Raw genomic sequence first — 19,035 nt, forward strand, 5'->3', positions numbered from 1 at the left:
TTTTGCACTCTGAGATACATATCTTGAGCATCTGATATCTAATTTGGGACTTCTTTATATCATTGGAAATTTGTTTCCATGATCTTTTCAGTTATGCTAGTTGTTTTTTTAGATTCTGTTCCAGGCACATTCTATTCAGTCTTTTGCCTTTTTGCATGCTAGTGGATATCCTAGTTGTTTCAAGTTCGGAGATCAATTTTGTTGCTTCAGATGATTTGTCATGACTTGTACTATATTTTACATCAGTATTATGTCTTTTCTTATCATTGTTGATATCATTTGTAAGCATCTTTATGCAAATACACTGAGATAAAGTGTCACTCTTGCATTTCGGGTTCCTGAATGTTATTTTGAGATAGTTGTACTTGCACTATTTTATAGAGTGCCATGGGGGGATAGTTGTTTGCCGCTTTTGTGCCCTCTATAAGAATTTGATATAGCTCTAATACCATGTAAGAATTTGCCTAAGAGAAAAATTCACCTAGGAACCAAGAACTCAAACACAAGCACAACTATAGACCAAAAATGGATATGATCAATTAATCAAAGTATGTCCTAATACATTGCTTTGTTTAGTATGCGATATGAAAACACACTAGTTAGGAGTGCATGTATATAAAGGCCTCTCAAGAAGCACCTAAAATGTCTCTAGAAACAACCAGGAGATAAGATAAGCATTGACAACTAAGCACACACCTTATCCAACATTCTAGATGAGTGGATAAGAATGAGAAGGTTGTAGACACCATGTGCTTAATTAGTGTGCTAACACATGTGTTGTAGACAACATGTGCATAAAAGAGGTGTGGACCCTTGTGTTGTCAACATGACAACTCAGAAGAGTGCACATACTCCCAGGTGACTAATAAATAAATAATAAAAATATGCATTAACCTAAGTAAACTTAAGAAAGTGTAAATAGTAAATACTTATTTACACCAACACCCCCCCCCTTAAGTGCAACTTAGGGGAATGCCCTTAAGCTTATGAATACTAGGATGAAATGCATGATGGGTCCTGGCTACTAGGCCATGTTAGGTACCCATGTACATAATGAAAATGCAAATCTCTCATAAAGCAGGGAAAGAGGGAAAACCTCTTGGGAAAAACCCTCCCCCAAAAAGAGAGGTGAAAGAGGATGCATGGATGGATGGAGTAATCAAGACCCCCCATTACGACATACATCGAGTATATACAAGAGAGAAATGAAGAAGGACAAAACCCCCTAAGAGGAAAAAGTCTCCCCCAAAAAAGAGAAGAAGGAGACAAGGTAGTTCCCTCCCTTAAAAGTAGTGTGTCGATCAGTGAGAAATGCTTCAATGTAGAAGCTGATCCATGACCGTAGAATGATGTTCCTCCCCTTTGGAAGAAACAAATGCAAAGGTACCTGTGAGATGCGTCCCCTATATGGAGAAGGAATCTCTATGATGACCAGTGTCTCTGAAACATGTTCAAAAGTCCCTGTGTTGATACTGATGATGGCTTCCTCCAAAACTGTTGAAGAGAAGTACAGATCGAACAAGGAGTGTGGAAGAACCTATCTCAAGAAACCAACAGTCTTCTCAAATATGAAAGAGACCTCCTATAGATGTTGTAAATGAGAATCCACAATCATGCCAACTTGGAAGGATTGATCATGTAGAAAATGGACTTGAGGGTCAGAGTGGCCCTCACAACAACTGTAGAAGAATCCTTAGCAAAGATAAGTGATAGATCATCATGAAATTATTCCATATCCGTTGTGTGTGACTCCACGAATAGAGTTTAAATGTCTAACAAGAAATCATCACCTGGAAGGCCATGTGTACCCTGTAGTGCTGAAGTATATGAATCTGTCACTATGAAAAAAGAAGAAGTATCCGCTTAAAAAAGAAGATGAATGTCATCAATAATGTCTCCCACATCTTCAATGTGAGACTCCACAAATAGGCTTGCAATGGTAGGAAAGAAGTCTTCACATGAAGGTAGTTAAATAAAGGAAGACATAAAGTATCCTGCTACACTAAATCCAAAGCATCTGTGGCTGGAATAGGATCAGTAGGAGCAACAAGAGCTGGAGGTGTAATCTCATCTGAAGAGGATTCAACTGCAACTGGAGGTATGAGATCTTTTGGGAATGGAGGAATGTTTGGATCTCCATAGGTCTCCCAAAGATACATCCAATGAACATATGGATCAGTTTCCTTAAGGTCAATAAGTGAATCCAGAATGTCCATATCCATATATAGAAAGACAACACGAGTAATGAAGTCAAAAGTCTCAATATCTTAGTTAAGTCCTCTTGCATATGGTAGTGCATTGTGCTGACTAAGATATTTGATAGCTATTTGACTCCATTCCTGATAGTTGTTTGGGTGCAAATAGATCAAATCATCCTCTTCCATGATGGACTAATTAATGAAACCTCCAAAGAATCAAAAAACCCCCCCTAATGAATGATTTAGGCACTTGGTAGCCACTTGCCAATTTAGGGCCTATTTCTGAAAGTAGTATTTCTATCCATAGAATCTATAATATGATTACAGATCTGGAAAGTAGACAAAAAAAAAAGCACTTTCAAAAAAAAACAAAACTTGATTTGGAGTCTAGATGAGCCCATACTAAGCATTTTAATGGCAAAATTCAGGATTTGCATGTTACAAAAAAATTCAGGAACAAAGATCTCAAACCACCTGCACCAATGTGTAGATCATGAAATCCTACCCCAAAACAAAAAAAAAAAATTGCTCACAAAAAGGAGTCTGTATGAGGGAGATATCGATGTTTGAAAATCGTTGATGTTGTTATTTTTTCTGAATTGTCGCCGCACCTCCAAAAAAAAATGGCTCTAGATTTTCCCTCAGATGTCTGATTTGGATGAAAAAAAATCTGATATGAGAGTTTTTGGACCTTCTGAATGTGATGCAAATGTTTGATTTGCACCAGCAAGCTTCAATCTTCACCTGCAAAAAATCTCTCCTATTGCCCTATGGCCAAAAAAATTCTGGCAAAAATGCAAATCCAAAAAAAAGAGCAGAGATGTAGATAAAAAAATATAGATATGAAAATTAAATATACATATCTAAAATGATCATACCAATGCTGCAAATTGGTCCTTCGGGGGCCGGGTTGCAAAAAAAATTGCCTCACAATCGACTTTGGCCTAGGGTAGGTAACTTTATAGCCAATTTTCACTGAATCAACATTCCAAACGCAATGGTGAGGTCAGATCTAGCTCTAAACACTCCCAATTTCTACAGTACTCTGGATTCAGGCTGAGGTGCTAAAGCAAGTGTGGTCTCGAATGACTATGTGATGAGAAAATCTCCAAGAGCTCTGATACCATGTAAGAATTTGGTATAGCTCTGATACCATGTAAGATTTTGCCGAAGGGAAAAATTTACCTAGGAACTAAGAACTCAAACACAAGCACAACTATAGACCAAAAATAGATATGATCAATTAATCGAAGTATGTCCTAATACATTGCTCTATTCAGTATGTGATGTATGTGATATGCAAACACACTAAGAATGCCTATATATAAAGGCCTCTTAGGAAGCACCTAGAATGTCTCTAGAAACAACCAGGAGATAAGCATTGACAACTAAGCACACACCTTATCCAACATTCTAGATGAGTGAATAAGAATGAGAAGGTTGTAGACACCATGTGCTTAATTAGTGTGCTAACTCCTATGTTGTAGACAACATGTGCATAAAAGAGGTGCGGACACCTGTGTTGTCAACATGACAACTCACAAGAGTGCACATACTCCTAGGTGACCAATAAATAAATAATAAAAATACACATTAACCTAAGTAAACTTAAGTAAGTGTAAATAGTAAATACTTATTTACACTAACACCCTCTTCCTTTTTTGCCCCATGCAGTGTCAGTGGCATGTGCTTTTATAGGTGTTTGTACCTCTTCCACTCTCTCACTATTCTTAGTTCTTTTTGCAAAGTTTTTTGGCCCACTTTCTCAGCTGCCTATCACCTCACCCTTGTCTGCATTAAGGGGGGGTTCTTCTATTGTTTCTAATGCTTCCTTGGTTCGATGGTTCGTTGGAGTAAGCTATGTATTTAGTATTTGATCCAACATTCTTTGTTATCTCTTTTTGGAGTAGGGTTTTTCCCATGTGGTTTTCTCTATTTCTTTGTTTCACAGAGATTTTGTTGTGATTAGGTACCTCATCAGGCCTTATTGTTGGGACCCATTTTTCTGCTTTCATAGTTGTGGTAGGTTAGCTTACCTCCTGAGCTTCGCTTAAGCGGGGGGGGGGGGTGTTAAAGTAATTATTTGTTTACACTTATTAATTAAATCACTTTGATTTAATTAAATAAGTTGCCTATTACTCTAGTTTTCTTAAGCTATCTCTTAGGTGCATATAATTAATATTTTATATTAATTATAATGTGCAACCTAGCATTTTTAGGCTTTAGGTTACCCTTTTTGAGTTTTGATCTCCTTTTATAAGGATTTATCTCTTTGTAATTTATTTATTCACTTTTGATAATAGCAATCTCTTTTTTTGCTCATCAAGAATGTCTCATCTATGGATCTGTCAATTCCTGCCTCTATAGCTTTTTGCTTCTCTTTTGTAACAGGTGTTTGCATGCAGGTGATTCTTGGGAGTTGTGGGGTTGATCTTTCATCAACTTCAACATGTATGGCCCCTAGTGTGCATCTCGATGCAATTTTTTAATTTTAAAAAAAATGTGACCCGTTATTAAAAAGTCACTCTATTGAGTGACCACTCGAGCACCTCCTAGCAAGGGTCGCGTCGTCTCGAAGCTACCATGACTCACCTCTACCCAGCCGCAGCCTGTGCACCACCTCCTCTCTGCCCATGTGCCACCACCATCGGGTCTCGCCTCCTGTGCACCACTGTCGGGCCTCTAGCACCTTCCATATCCACCTGCAATCACATGGTTGACCAATGGTCTAAAAGTTAAGTTCTTAGGGAGTAGTTTAATTTTTTTTTTTGCTTTCTGGAGAGCTTGTTGGTGTTTTTGCAATATCTTGAGCATACAAAGGCATATTTGGGCAAACAAGATATCATCGAAAAGTTGATTCCAAGATAGATGTGATGGTGTAGGATTTTTTTGTTTATTTTTCCAATATGGTACCTATTTATTTTGTTGAAGTTCGATGTCATTTTTGCATTCTGGGGGGGGCCTAGATTGCTCATTTTAGCTCTATTTTTTGATCCATAAGAAGTGTCAAAAAGCTTGTTTCAAGCTCTTTCCAGATTCTCTGCTATTTTCACTATATTTTTTCAAAGGTACACATGATACTCAACTGAAGCTATTTTTGCTCTTTACTTGTATACACATTCTTTCTAACATCTAGGGTTCAATTTTTTTGCATTGTGGGGGTGTTTTTTATTCTTGTTTGTGTCATTTGCATTAGTGAACCATAATTATATCAAAACAAATACCTTCTAAAAAATGGCCAAGACCTCTTTTTTTCTAGTTCATATAAACCCACATAACTATCACACATGCATAAGTACCATGACACAACTTCTATATTCAAAGGGTTTGTGGTCTTGTAAAATGAAGGGCAGCCAATATTTCGTAGTACCTATCAGACCTTACAACATAAGAATAAGATGGATGAGACCATGGATTTGATTTCTTTGGGTGTTTCAAAAAGCTTACAGTTTCATCTTGATGGGTGTGATACTCCTCAAGAGATGTGGGCCAAGTATATTATTGGAAACAATTGATTAATTATGTATTTCTTTGTTGTTACACAATATGTCATATCATTTCTAGCTAGTGTATGTCGAGCTCACTCAGACATTGAATAAAGTTTTTTGTGTTTTTCGAACATTCCAGAGCTTTCCTAGTTTAGAAGACAATGTTTACCGAGTTCACTCAGGAAACAAAGGAAAATTTGTAGAAGTTGATTGTTAATCGAGCTCACCCGATTAATGAAGGAAATGTTGGATGGAACTAATGTTAACTGAGCTCACTCATTTACCAAAGGAACTTTGTGAATATAGAGTGTTAATTGAGTTCAGTTGGTTAACACAGGAAAATCACTTTGAGTTAGTATCTACTAAGCAAGGTCAGCTAATGAAGGATTCTCTTGTTTTGGCATATTGAGTTCAATTGAATGGTTTGTTGGTTCTAGCCAATTGATAAGATAAATATTAATTATTCTAAGTTGTATTCAAGCCAACTTGACAATATAAGGTCAAGTTGAGGATTGAATGTGTGGAACATAATTGAAGATTTGATTATGTTAAGATGAAGCAAATTAGAAGGATAAGAAGACTATCCTCATTATGATGCAAAGATACGTTCAATCAGGAAGGATCAAGTATACAAATCATAATTGAGATCTGTAATTAGTAATTTAGTTGCATCAGAAATCAAGCCATCTCATTGTTACTCTCTAACCATTGTAGCAGTGATCTAAATCTCTTACTAGTGTTAACTAGTATTTACCAAGTTAAAAAGGTTGTTCATGTTTAAGATTTTGCTTGTTCCTTCTTGGAATAAAAACTATCCCTTCAATGACTACAACATTTTGACTAATAGGAGCTCTTTGCAAGATTTCCCTGAATTCTACTTCTTCTTCTAAAACTTGATTTAGTTGATGATATTGCTAAGCAATGAGGTAGATTAGACCACATACATACCAATGATTGGAAAATTGTAGTATGTAGTGCATACAAGGCTTGATATTGCATTATCAGTCAGTATGGTGGCAAGATTCTCAAAAATCCCAAAGCAAATCATATGATGACAATCAAAAGAATCATGAGATATTTGAAAGGTATTGAAGACTATGGTTTATGGTACAAAATATGAGGTAATTTGGATTTAAAAGTATTCATAGATGTTGATTGTGCAAGAAGTATTGATGATAGAAAGAGCACTAGTGGTGGAACCTTCTTTCTCAATAAAAGACTAATGTCTTAGACAAGCAAGAAATAGAATTGTATTCTCAGTCCACAGTAGAGGTAGAATACATGGGAGCAATTTTTTTTATTCTAATATTGTTTGGTTAAAACAAATTTTGCCAGGTATGAAGATAGAGATGAAGAATCCAATGGTTATATACTGTGATAACACCAGTGCAATTAATATATCAAAAAATCCAATGATGCATACCAAAACAAAACACATTGCTATAAAATATCATTTTTTGAGAGAATTGGTACAAGATAAAGAGGTAAGATTGGAATATGTGAATAATAAAGAATGAATTGTAGACATATTCACTGATCCATTACCTAAGTATGCATTTCTATATCTAAGAGGTAAGCTAGGGGTCATTCCCCTATTTGAAGCTCACTAAAGGAAGTTTAGTGATGCATCAACTAGAGCATGTTGAAGATCAATCAATTGATGCAGCATTGTCAAAGGCACATTGCAAATGAATCAATACATGAGGTACATTGATATATATTAAATATTGTCTTTAGCATGAGATGTCAAAGAGGGAGAAGTTTGCTATCATATCTCACATAAATTTTATCACTTGAAGAGATGACAAGAGGGAGATATCAAAGGCAGAAGTTTGCTGACAGAGGAAGAAACTGAAGGTAGAGGGAGTTCACACTGATAGAGGGAGTTCTCATGGATGAGAATTAGAATGAAACTAAGGATATATTCCTTACTTTATTCTTGCTCTAAATTTTTTATTACATTATGACATGTCGTGTTGCCATCAATGCCAAAGAGGGAGATTGTTGGAGACAATTGATTAATTGTGTATTTTCTTTGATGTTACACAAAATGTCATATCATTGCTAGTCAGTGTATGCCGAGTTCAATTGGGCATTGAAGACAATTATTTGTGTCTGTCGAGCATTCCAGAGTTTACCTAGTTTAGAAGATAATGTCTATCGAGTTCACTTGGGCAACAAAGGAAAGTTTGCAGAAGTTGAGTGTTAACTGAGATCACTTGATTAATGAAGGAAATTTTGGATGAAACTAGTATTAATCAAGCTCATTTAGTAACCAAAGGAACTTTGTGAATATATAATGTTCACCAAGTTCACTTGGTTAACATAAGAAAATCACTTTGAGTTATTATCTAACGAGTAGGGTTGACTAGTGAAAGATTTTCTTGTTTTGGCATATTGAGTTCAATTGAATTATCTATTGGTTTTAGCCGACTGAGAAGATGAATATTAATTATTCTAAGTTGTATTCAAGTTGACTTCACAATATTTATGATATAAATATAAGGTCAAGTTGAGGATTGAATGTGTGGAACATAATTGAAGATTTGATGATGCTAAGAGGAAGCAAATTAGAAGGATAAGTAGTATATCCTCGTTGAGATGCAAAGATACATTCAATCAGGAAGGATCGAGTATATAAGCCAGAATTGAGATCTGTAATCAACAATTCAGTTGCATCAAAAATTGGTCATCTCATTGTTACTCTCTAACCATTGTAGCAGTGATCTAAATCTCTTAACAGAGTTGGCTTAACAACTATTTGTAAATCCTCTAACAAGGTGATATTTCTATTGAATTGTCTAAAGACCTCTAACAAGGCCACTCCTAACAGGGTGATTAAATCCTCTAACAGGGTCACACTTAACAGTGTGTTTTGTAACCTTTAATAGGGTTGGCTCCTAAGAGGGCTCACTTCAGAAGAGTGAAAATTAGTAACTAGTTGCAATTGGTGGTTTTTCTCAAAGTGGGTTTCCAAGTTGAATATTGGTGTCAATTGTGTTCATGTTATTTCTCTTATGTGTTTGCAATTAATTTAAGTAAGATTAACCACAGATAATATCTTAAAGATTTTCATGTTAAGCATTTGTCGAGCTATTTCAATGTTTACCAAGTTACAAATTTTTTCTTGTATGTTTACCGAGTTACAATAGAGTTCAATTTTGATTTGTATTGACATCAAAGGGATCTAAGATTTATTTTAGTGGTAACTGATTCACCCGTCCTCTCTCAGTTACTCCTCTTATATTTCCAACAGTTGGTATTAGAGCTTTTTGGTGCTTGTAGAGATGGTTTTAAGGACCAAAGCTAAAGATTAGAATGTCTTATAGAAGAGAGATTCCCAAGTTAAACTGAGATAACTTTGCAACATGACAAGGACTTATGAAGTTACATTTGGCAACTATCAGTGATTCAGGTTGTAAAATGTTTTGATAGTGAATACAAGACTCCTATTGGAACATTATTAGTTGAAGATATTACTAAAAAGAAAAATCATAACATCATGATGATTGACATTACTTTTGGTCTTAATTATGTTGAATCTTATGAAGTCAAAAGTTGCACTACAACTTATGATATGTGGATAAAACTAAAAGACATCTATGGAGGTGATGGTAATGTAAGAAGAGCTAAAGCCAAAAGTCTCAGAGGACAATTTGATTAGATAAAGATGAGAGAAGATGAAAACATTGCAAAACATGTTGAAAGAATTAAAGCAAGTGTGAGTACAATCAAAGCATCTAGAGGAGACATTGATGACAAAATAGTTGTAAGCAAGGTACTCAAAACCCTTCTTCCTATATATGCAATTAGAGTATCTGCTATTCAAAAAATGAGATGTGATCCAAATAGTAAAATAACTTTGAATGCTTTAGTTGGAAGATTGACAGCCTTTGACTTGGATAACTATGATAACTATGTCACTAGTTCCAAAGATATTGAGTCTGCATTTGAAGCCAAGCTTTCACTCAAGAAAAAGGGTAAGAAATCAAAAGATAGTCAATCAGAAAGTGAAGAAGATAAAGAAAATTCAGACAATGATCTTGAAGTTGTTGAAGCCCTACTTGCAAGAAAATATTTCAAAGGTAGAGGAAAATACAAAGGTAAGATTTCTCTAATCTATTTTTCTTGTGAAGAAGTTGGTCACATTGTTGCAAGGTGCCCAAACATAGAAGACAAGGATGAAAATGAAATCAATAAGTATAAAGGCAAGAAGGAATTCAAAAACTACAAGGACTACAAGGAGAAAGGTAAGAAATCTTGTTTTATGGCTAAAGATTCTAATACCAGTGAAGATGAAATGGTATACATTACTGTGAAAGATGAATTTGGTGATGAAGGAGATAAAATGACACTTATCTCTCATGTTAGTAAAATGATACATGGATTATTGATAGTGGCTACTTACATTAGATGACTAGAGGTAAAACAAAGTTTGAGCACATGGAACATTGTGATGGTGGTAGTGTAAGATTTGGAAACAAGGAACCTTGTTGCATAAAGGGAAAAGGGTTTATCTCATTAACCAATGAACTTAGATTTGACAATGCTTACTGGGTTGAAGGACTAAAGCATAATCTACTGAGTGTGGCACAGTTGAATAACATTAGATTCAAGGTAGAATTTATGAATGGGAAGGCCAAAATACTAGATGGAAAAGGAAATATGGTTGGATCTGGCAAACAAATAAAAGGTAATTTTTTCTATCTAAATCTCAATGAAAGTTCATGTTTTATTGCTCAAGTAGAAGAAAGTTGGTTATGGAACAAAATATTATGTCATGTGAACTTTGATAACATGGTCAAGATAAACAAAAACATAAGAGTAAGAGGTTTTCCTAGCTTGAGGAAACCTGATATGGGTCTATGCAAAAATTGCCAAATTGGTAAGATGGGAAAAACTAATTTCAAAAGAAAGAACTATCGTTCTGAAGAAGTTTTAGAGCTTATACATACAGACTTATGTGGACCTACTAGAATAAAGAGTTATAGTGGAGATAATTTATTCATTATTTTTGTTGATGATTATTCCAGAATGATGACTGTAATGTATCTAAAAGAAAAATTTGAAGCTTTTTAAAAATTTAAGTGGTATCTAGCAAGATTAGAAAAAGAAACTGGAAAGAAGCTGAAATGTTTGAGATCAGATAGAGGTGGTAAATTCATTTCCAGCTAGTTCAATGAATTCTACATTGAAAAAGGAATTAAGAGATAGGCAACAACCCTTGGTACACCTCAGCAAAATGGTATAGCTGAAAGAAGGAACAAATCTATCATGGATTGTGGAAGAACATTGATGATAGAAAAGAATGTTGCAATCAAATATTGGAAGGAAGCAATCAATATTGTAATGCATACCTTGAACAGAGTATGGTTGAAGAAAGACTCAAATCAAACTCCTTATGAACTATGGTATGGCTACAAACCTAATGTAAGTTACTTGAAAGTATTTGACAAAAAATGTTATATCTTGAAAGAATTTAGGAAAGGTAAATTTGATGTCAAAGGTGATGAAGGCATATTCCTAGGATACTCCTGTAGAAGTAAAGCATACAGATGTTTGAATTTGTCTACTTATAAAATCATAGAAGGTGCACATATGAGAATTGACGAGTTTGCAGAAAAGAGTGAAGAAGAAAGCAACAAAGAGCCTGAGTATTACAAAAGATTTGTTTACTATGAAATTGATACTTTTCCAAATCTATCTAGAAGGTAGGAGGCCTTACCTCCAAAGTCCCCAAAATCACCAAAAGCTATTGAGCTGCAATCAGTGCAACCCAAGTCACAGTTTGAAGGACCTGAGTCGCAGTTAGAAGCTACTGAGTTACTAGAGCAAACCAAGTCTAATGGACCCGAGTCACAAACAGTGGGACCCGAGCTTAATACAGAAGATCATGAAGAAATCAGTGAAACAAACTCCAAATCCAAAGTACCTGTGTTAGCAAGATATTTCAAAAGGCATCATGCACCTGATCAAATCATTGGATACAAGTAAGATGGAATAATGACAAGAAACAAATTGAAAGGTACATGTTTGCTTGCTGAATTTGAACCTAGAAATGTTAAAGATGCTTTGGATAATGAAAGTTGGATTGAAGCAATGAATGAGAAAATAGAACAAATAGAGAAGAACAAAACTTGGACTCTTGTTCCTAGACCCAAGGATAAAAATGTAATTGACACAAAGTGGGTATTCAAAAATAAGCTAAATGAAGATGGAGAAGTTTCTAGAAACAAAGCAAGGTTAGTATGTAAATGTTATTCTTAAGAAGAAGGTATTGATTATGGTGAAAATTTTTCTCCTATTGCAAGATTAGAAGGTGTTAGAACTTTACTAGCATATGTAACTTACAAAAGATTTAAAGTTTATCAAATGGACATACAATTTGCATTCTTGAATAGAATTCTTGATGAGGAAGTCTACATAGAACAACCTGAAGGTTTTGTAGATCCTAGGAAAAGAGATATGGTCTGCAAATTACACAAAGCATTATATGGTCTCAAGCAAGCTCCTAGAGCATGGTATGATAGACTTCATAACTACTTGATACAGATTGGTTTTCAAAGAACAAATGATAACAGTAGTTTGTATATCAAAGAAGGACCAGACAAAAAAATTGTGTTGGCAGAAATATTTGTGGATGGCACTTTATTTATAGGAAATGATGACTTGTGCAAGGCATTTTTGAAAGAAACGAGTGAATAATTTGAGATGTCTATGTTTGGAGAGATAAAAAAATTTGTTGGATTGTAGATTCAACAAAAGAAAGATGGTATCTTCATTACTCAATCTAAATATATCAAGGAGATACTAAAGAAATTTGGAATGAAAGACTCAAGACCAGTTGGAACTCTTATGTCTAATGGACATAAGCTTTCCAAAAATGATGATTCCAAGGAGGTAGATCAGACCACATACAAATCAATGATTGGAAAATTGCAGTATGTAGTGCATACAAGGCTTGATATTGCATTAGTAGTAAGTGTGGTGGTAAGATTCTTAACAAATCCCAAAGAAAATCACATGATGACAATCACAAAAATCATGAGATATCTAAAAGGTACTAAAGACTATGGTTTAGGGTACAAAATAGGAGGCAATTTGGATTTAAAAGTATTCACAAATGCTGATTGGGCAGAAAGTATTGATGACAGAAAGAGCACTAGCGGTGGAGCATTCTTTCTTGATAAAAGACTACTGTCTTGGACAAGCAAGAAATAGAATTTTATTTCTCAATCCACAATAGAGGTAGAATATATGGCAGCAATAGTTAACTATTCTAATATTGTTTGGTTCAAACAATTTTTGGTAGGTAAGAATATAGAGATCAAGGATCCAATGGTTATATACTGTGATAACACCAGTGCAATTAGTATATAAAAAATCTAGTTATGCATACCAAAACAAAGCACATTGCTATAAAATATAATTTTTTCAGAGAACTGGTACAAGATAAAGAGGTAAGATTGGAATATGTGAATAATAAAGAACAAATTGCAAACATATTCACTAATCCATTACCTAAGTATGCATTTCTATATCTAAGAGGTAAGGTAGGGGTCATTCCCCTATCTGAAGCTCACTAAGTGAAGTTTAGTGATGCATCAACCAAAGCATGTTGAAGATCAATCAATTGATGCAACATTGACAAAGGAACATTGCAAATTAATTAGTATATGAGGTAAATTGATATATATTAAATGAGGTAAATATTGTCTTTAGCATGAGATGTCAAAGAGGGAGAAGTTTGCTATCATATCTCATAGAAATTTAATCACTTCAAGAGATGACAAGAGGGAGATATCAAAGGCAGGAGTTTGCTAACAGAGGGAGAAATTGAAGGCAGAGGGAGTTCACACTGATAGAGGGAGTTCTCATGGATGAGAATCGGAATGAAACTAAGAATATGTTCCTTAATTTATTCTTGCTTAAAAAAAATCATTGCATTATGACATGTTGTGTTGCCATCAATGCCAAAGAGGGAGATTGTTGGAAACAATTAATTAATTATGTATTGTCTTTGATGTTACACAATATGTCATATCATTTCCAGTTAGTGTATGTCGAGCTCACTCGAACATTGAAGAAAGTTTTTTGTGTTTTTTGAACATTCCAGAGTTTTCCTAGTTCAGAAGACAGTGTCTACTAAGTTCACTTGGGCGACAAAGGAAAGTTTGCAAAAGTTCATTATTAACTGAGTTCACTTAGTTAATGAAAGAAATGTTGGATGGAACTAGTGTTAACCGAGCTCACTCGGTTACTAAAGGGACTTTGCTGGGGACACGAACAAGAAAGATTAATCAATCACCTAATGAAGCAAGATGGTGTTGTCGCATGAGAATGTGCTTCCAGTTCTCCAACCAAATCTTGGTTTCCAAGATACCCAAGCAGATATTATTTCAGATTTAAACACGTTAGAATGGTTCATCCCTACTTACTACAAATTTTTCAAATGGTCGAAGAAGGTGATGGAAAATATTATGGGTTTCTTTCTCATAATCGTGAGTCTTTATTTGAAAAAGGTTCAACATGTAAAGATAAAGGTCTTTTTGAAAAATATCTTTCATCTAAATCAACAATGAAGAATAATAGGAATGTGTCTCATTCACCTGTCTTTCAACAAAATCAGATTTTCATCGATCCTAATCAAGGTAGCTTCTTGAAGAGTTTCTATGGTGGATGAAAACTAGATCCATAAAATATTAATCCATCTTTGCTCCAAACTTTGCAAAAGATAGATGAAGAAGATGGTAAAGATGATCAAATTCTCTTATAAGCCAAAATCATTTTCAAAAAGAAGTTCCACATGTGAGTATAAGGAAGACTTTGATCACAAAAATGATTGTAAATCGAAGGGATAATGGTGGTTAGAAAAATAGCCCAATGCCTACACCTATTGCTCATCAAAATTATACTTCCATTGATCCTAATTAGGTTGAATTTTTAAAAAGCTTCTATGGCAATGCATGCTTGGATCTTGAAAAAGTACATCCTTCTTTACTTCAAATGCTGCAAGAACTTGAGAAAGAAGACCCATGCAAGAATTATTTTCTTGGTAAAAGAACATCTCTCGATCCCAAGGTTAGAAAGGACTCATCTAAATCTTTGTGCGTGAAAGAAGACGAAGATTCTATGTCTAATAAAGGAGATGGTCGAGAAATGGAGTCTACAGGAGAAGAAGAGTATGCTAATGTATCAAAGCATCATTGTAAACATTTCAAAACCAAGGAGAAAGTATTCAATCATCTCGATCCTAATGAGAAAGAAAAAGAAATATCAAAATCTCAAGAAATTACACAACATATGATTGAAGATGATGGAAATGTGGATCAAAGTGAATTTCATACTGCTTTTATTCCTACTCGGTGCCTCAATGCTTTAGATGATGACTTCCTATGTAGAGAAGATCTTCCCATTCATCCTTCCATGATCATTCAAGGTGATGAATCTATTGACAACATCAATACTTTACATGTTATGGCACAATCTAAAACCACTACCATTGGTGGAGATAAAAGCACCAATGAACCTCTACAAATATTTACTTTCCCTATGGAAATGGAGACCTTTACATTTGGTGACGTTGATGAACTTGTGATTGAAAGATTGATTGATGAAAAAGCTTAAAATCAACTTCAAGGAGAAGAAGATGAATCATCTAGCCTCCATTCTTTATCATGCATGCTACAAGAATATCAACCTTTCACATTTCATGAAAGTTGTCTTGGAGAAGAATCAATGATTCAAAAGAACATAGACACCACTGAACATATTGAAAATGAAAGCTATATGGATATGATGACAAGTTCCTTTGCTCCAATGGAAGTGCAATTAAAATCCTATGGATCATTCAAAGGTCAAAGGAATCCTCTTTTTGAGCCTTCTCATCAAATAGGAAATCTTATGTCAAAGAGCTTCTATAAGAAGAGTAACCATGATAAAAGAAGTAATGAGTTAGCAGGGGTTCTCATGGAAGAATGTGACGAAGGAAACTCTTATGGACTTTTTATCCTAAGCATGTGCTCAAAAGCCTTGGATGGTAATTTCATCTATGAAGAAAATGTTTACTTTAATGCTTTATTCTTAGAGGAAGACATTTTTATTGATGATTCTCAAGTTGGCATTCAAAGACAAGGTTCAATGGCTATAACTCCACAGGTTGCTTCTTGTCACAAATTATATGAAGGCAATACCATACGAGGTTTGATCTCTTCTAGTTTTAACCACCAAAAGGACCTCGAGAAGAAGAATTTTGATATTGATGGAAGGGAACTTGAAGTTTTGACCAACCAGGTTGACGATGGTATCATTGTAACTCACCAGTACCTAAGAATTCAAGATGATCTTTTTGAAGATAAGGAAGATGAAATGGATCATGGGAAGATTCAACCTAACATGGATGTGCATCCAGGTTTGAATAATTTTACAGAAGATTCAACCATGATCATGCCAATAGAAAAGAAAGAGCATTTGGTGTCAGAAATGAATTTAGGACTTCATGATGATCAACTAATAGAAACTCAAGTATGGGGTTTGCCAAGTACAAGAGAAGATCATAAATGCATTGAGAAACTTGAGAGCCTCATACTTAAACTCTTTCAAAATGAAGTCATCAATGACATGCAATAGGAAGTAGAGTTGATTTTGAAGTCTGAGATTTTTGATGAAGCATGGTTAGTTGGATGCATCCCTTTATCTAGAGATGTAGAGCATGCTAAGGATCTCAAAGTTAGAATTCAAGGAGCGAGCTTATATTTGAGTCCACATGAATCTGAAAGTTTCCACATGTTAGCACGCCATGGTATTTATTTTCCTCAACCAATGAATGGATTTGCATGATTATACCTTGACTTATTGGATGTAGGGAAACCTACCTTGTACATGGTCTAGTAGGAGTTTTTGTTGTGTTTGGTTTTTCTTTTAGTTGTCCCATTTTTGGTGTTAGTTTCCCCCTTTGCAAAGTGGTTCCTCATGTGACTCAATACCCCAATGGATAAGGCTCTATTCTAGTTTTTATGGATTCGAGCTTTGTCCATGTTAGTCCTTGTCTCCAGATAGAGCCAGTTGTTGTCTGGATATAAAAAATTGCTTCGAATTTCAAAATCCTCATCATGTCAAATTATGGTTATTCCTTGGATGCACCTCTTTTTAAAGGTTAAAATGACTGTTTCTCCTTAAGATTTTTAAGCATTTTTGCTTTTCAAATATCTTTGGCTCATTCCTATCTCCGTCCAACACTTTGAATTTTTGAAATATGGTTCCTGAGTCTCAAGTTATCAAAGGTTAATAAAGCACCCCAAAATATGTATTTCATCTTAAAATCTTAACCTTTCCATCAAAAAGGTTAAGTTCCCTAAACATGTATTTCCTTCTTAATCATTAACCATTAACCTCATCTAAAAAGGTTAAGGTTCAGGGTCCAAAACACGTGTTTCAATTTGAAATATTAACCTCTCCATCTAAAAAAAGGTTAAGATAAATTTCCAAAACATGTATTTTCTACCCAATCATTAACCTACCCTCTCATCCAGAAAGGTTAAGGTTAGAGGTTCAAAACATGTATTTTCGAGACGATTATTAACCTCCTTTTTTTAGTTGATGAAAGTAAAAGATTGAAAAGTAGAGACAATGGGTAAAATACGAAGTCAAAGAAAAGGCATCTGGGTTTGACAAGTTCTCAATTCACTTACTGCAAATATATTGAAGAGATTCCCCTCTGTGCAAATTCTTGATTACAAGATACTCAAAGGACTTTCAAAATGGTCACAACCTATCATTTGATAGAATGCCAAATGTGAGATGTTGCACTGTATGGAGAATGCATACAAAATAATTGATAAAATGTCTCTAATTATTTCATTTTATGTCATACGTTGATACCCTTTCAAATGTGGAAGGAATTTGACAAGGCAATGAAGAATAGGAAGAGAACTCGAGGTCGATGGCGAGGTGACCGTCCCTTGTGATTTCTATTTGCAATGACAACTATTTGAGTGATCAAAGAAACAATTCCTTTAAAGTCATGTTTTTAGTGTACAAGCCCTTGCCACCTTCTCATCATATCAAGTATCTACATTGGAATAGATTAAAAAATATGCACTAAAGGCCAAAAATGTTTGAGAAATTAGTTGAAGTTAAAAATACTAGAGTCCTTGGTACCTCATCAAACATTGCATGAGTATTAAGATCCGCTCGCATCAAGGAAAGTTATACATCTTTCTAGTTTTGACCAACTCCCGAGCATTAGCATCGATGAGTGGCATTTGCAAGCAATTTCAAGAATGCGTGATAAATTTCTATATTGACTTGAAATTATCTTTTTGGATTTGATTGTGTATTTGATTTTTAACATCAATGTTTTGGATCACACTTTGTGATCCATCATCAGGATGAGAGAATGCCATAATAGAATGGTAACAATGCAGATTCAACCTTACTCAAGAAGCATAAAGAAGGGAAAGGGTGAGCACACAAACCAAGGAAGAGGAATAAAAAGTCAAACAATAGAAGGGGAATAAAAAATAAAAAGAAAACATAAGGAAAAAACAATAAGAGACTAAGTTGAGAAAACAATGCTAGCTGACCTAAACACAAAGGAAGTAAGCAAGAATATATTTTGTGCGTGGAACTTAAGTGTAGGGTACAACTCACACACACACACACACACACACACACACACACACACACACACAAAGCTATAATATAAATATAGTATAATATTAAAACTTAAAGCTTGTATCTAAATATTTTCTATTATACTATGTATATGTCAAATCTTAGTATATATACTCATTATAAATAAATAAATAAATAAATAAATAAATAATGAGTATATAGACTAAGCTTTAATATGTATAGTATAATGTTAAAACTTAAAGTATATATTAATTTAATAGAGAATATGCTACGCTACATACACCCATACACACACACACACACACACAGAGCTTTAATATATATACACTATATTTATTATTATTAAAGCTTAGCATATATACTTAGCTTTAATATATATTTTATACTCTATATAATTATTAAAGCTTAGCATATGTACTCATTATATATATATATATATATATATATATATATATATATATATATATATATATATATATAATGAGTATGTCTACTAAGTTTTAATATATATAGTATAATATTGAACCTTAAAGTATATGTTAACTTGTTAGAGAGAATAATAAGTTACACACATATATATATATGCATATATATAAAAATAAAGGAAAAATAAAATTAAAAAATAAAAAATAAAAAGGAGGACAAAAGAAAGAGATGGAGAGGTGAAGGGGAACCTTGAGAAGAGACAACGACAGTGCAAGAAAAAGAAGAAG

This window comes from Cupressus sempervirens, chromosome 8, assembly GCF_028749045.1.
Source record: "Cupressus sempervirens isolate cs-2001-9-10 chromosome 8, ASM2874904v1, whole genome shotgun sequence".
NCBI classification, from domain to species: domain Eukaryota; kingdom Viridiplantae; phylum Streptophyta; class Pinopsida; order Cupressales; family Cupressaceae; genus Cupressus; species Cupressus sempervirens.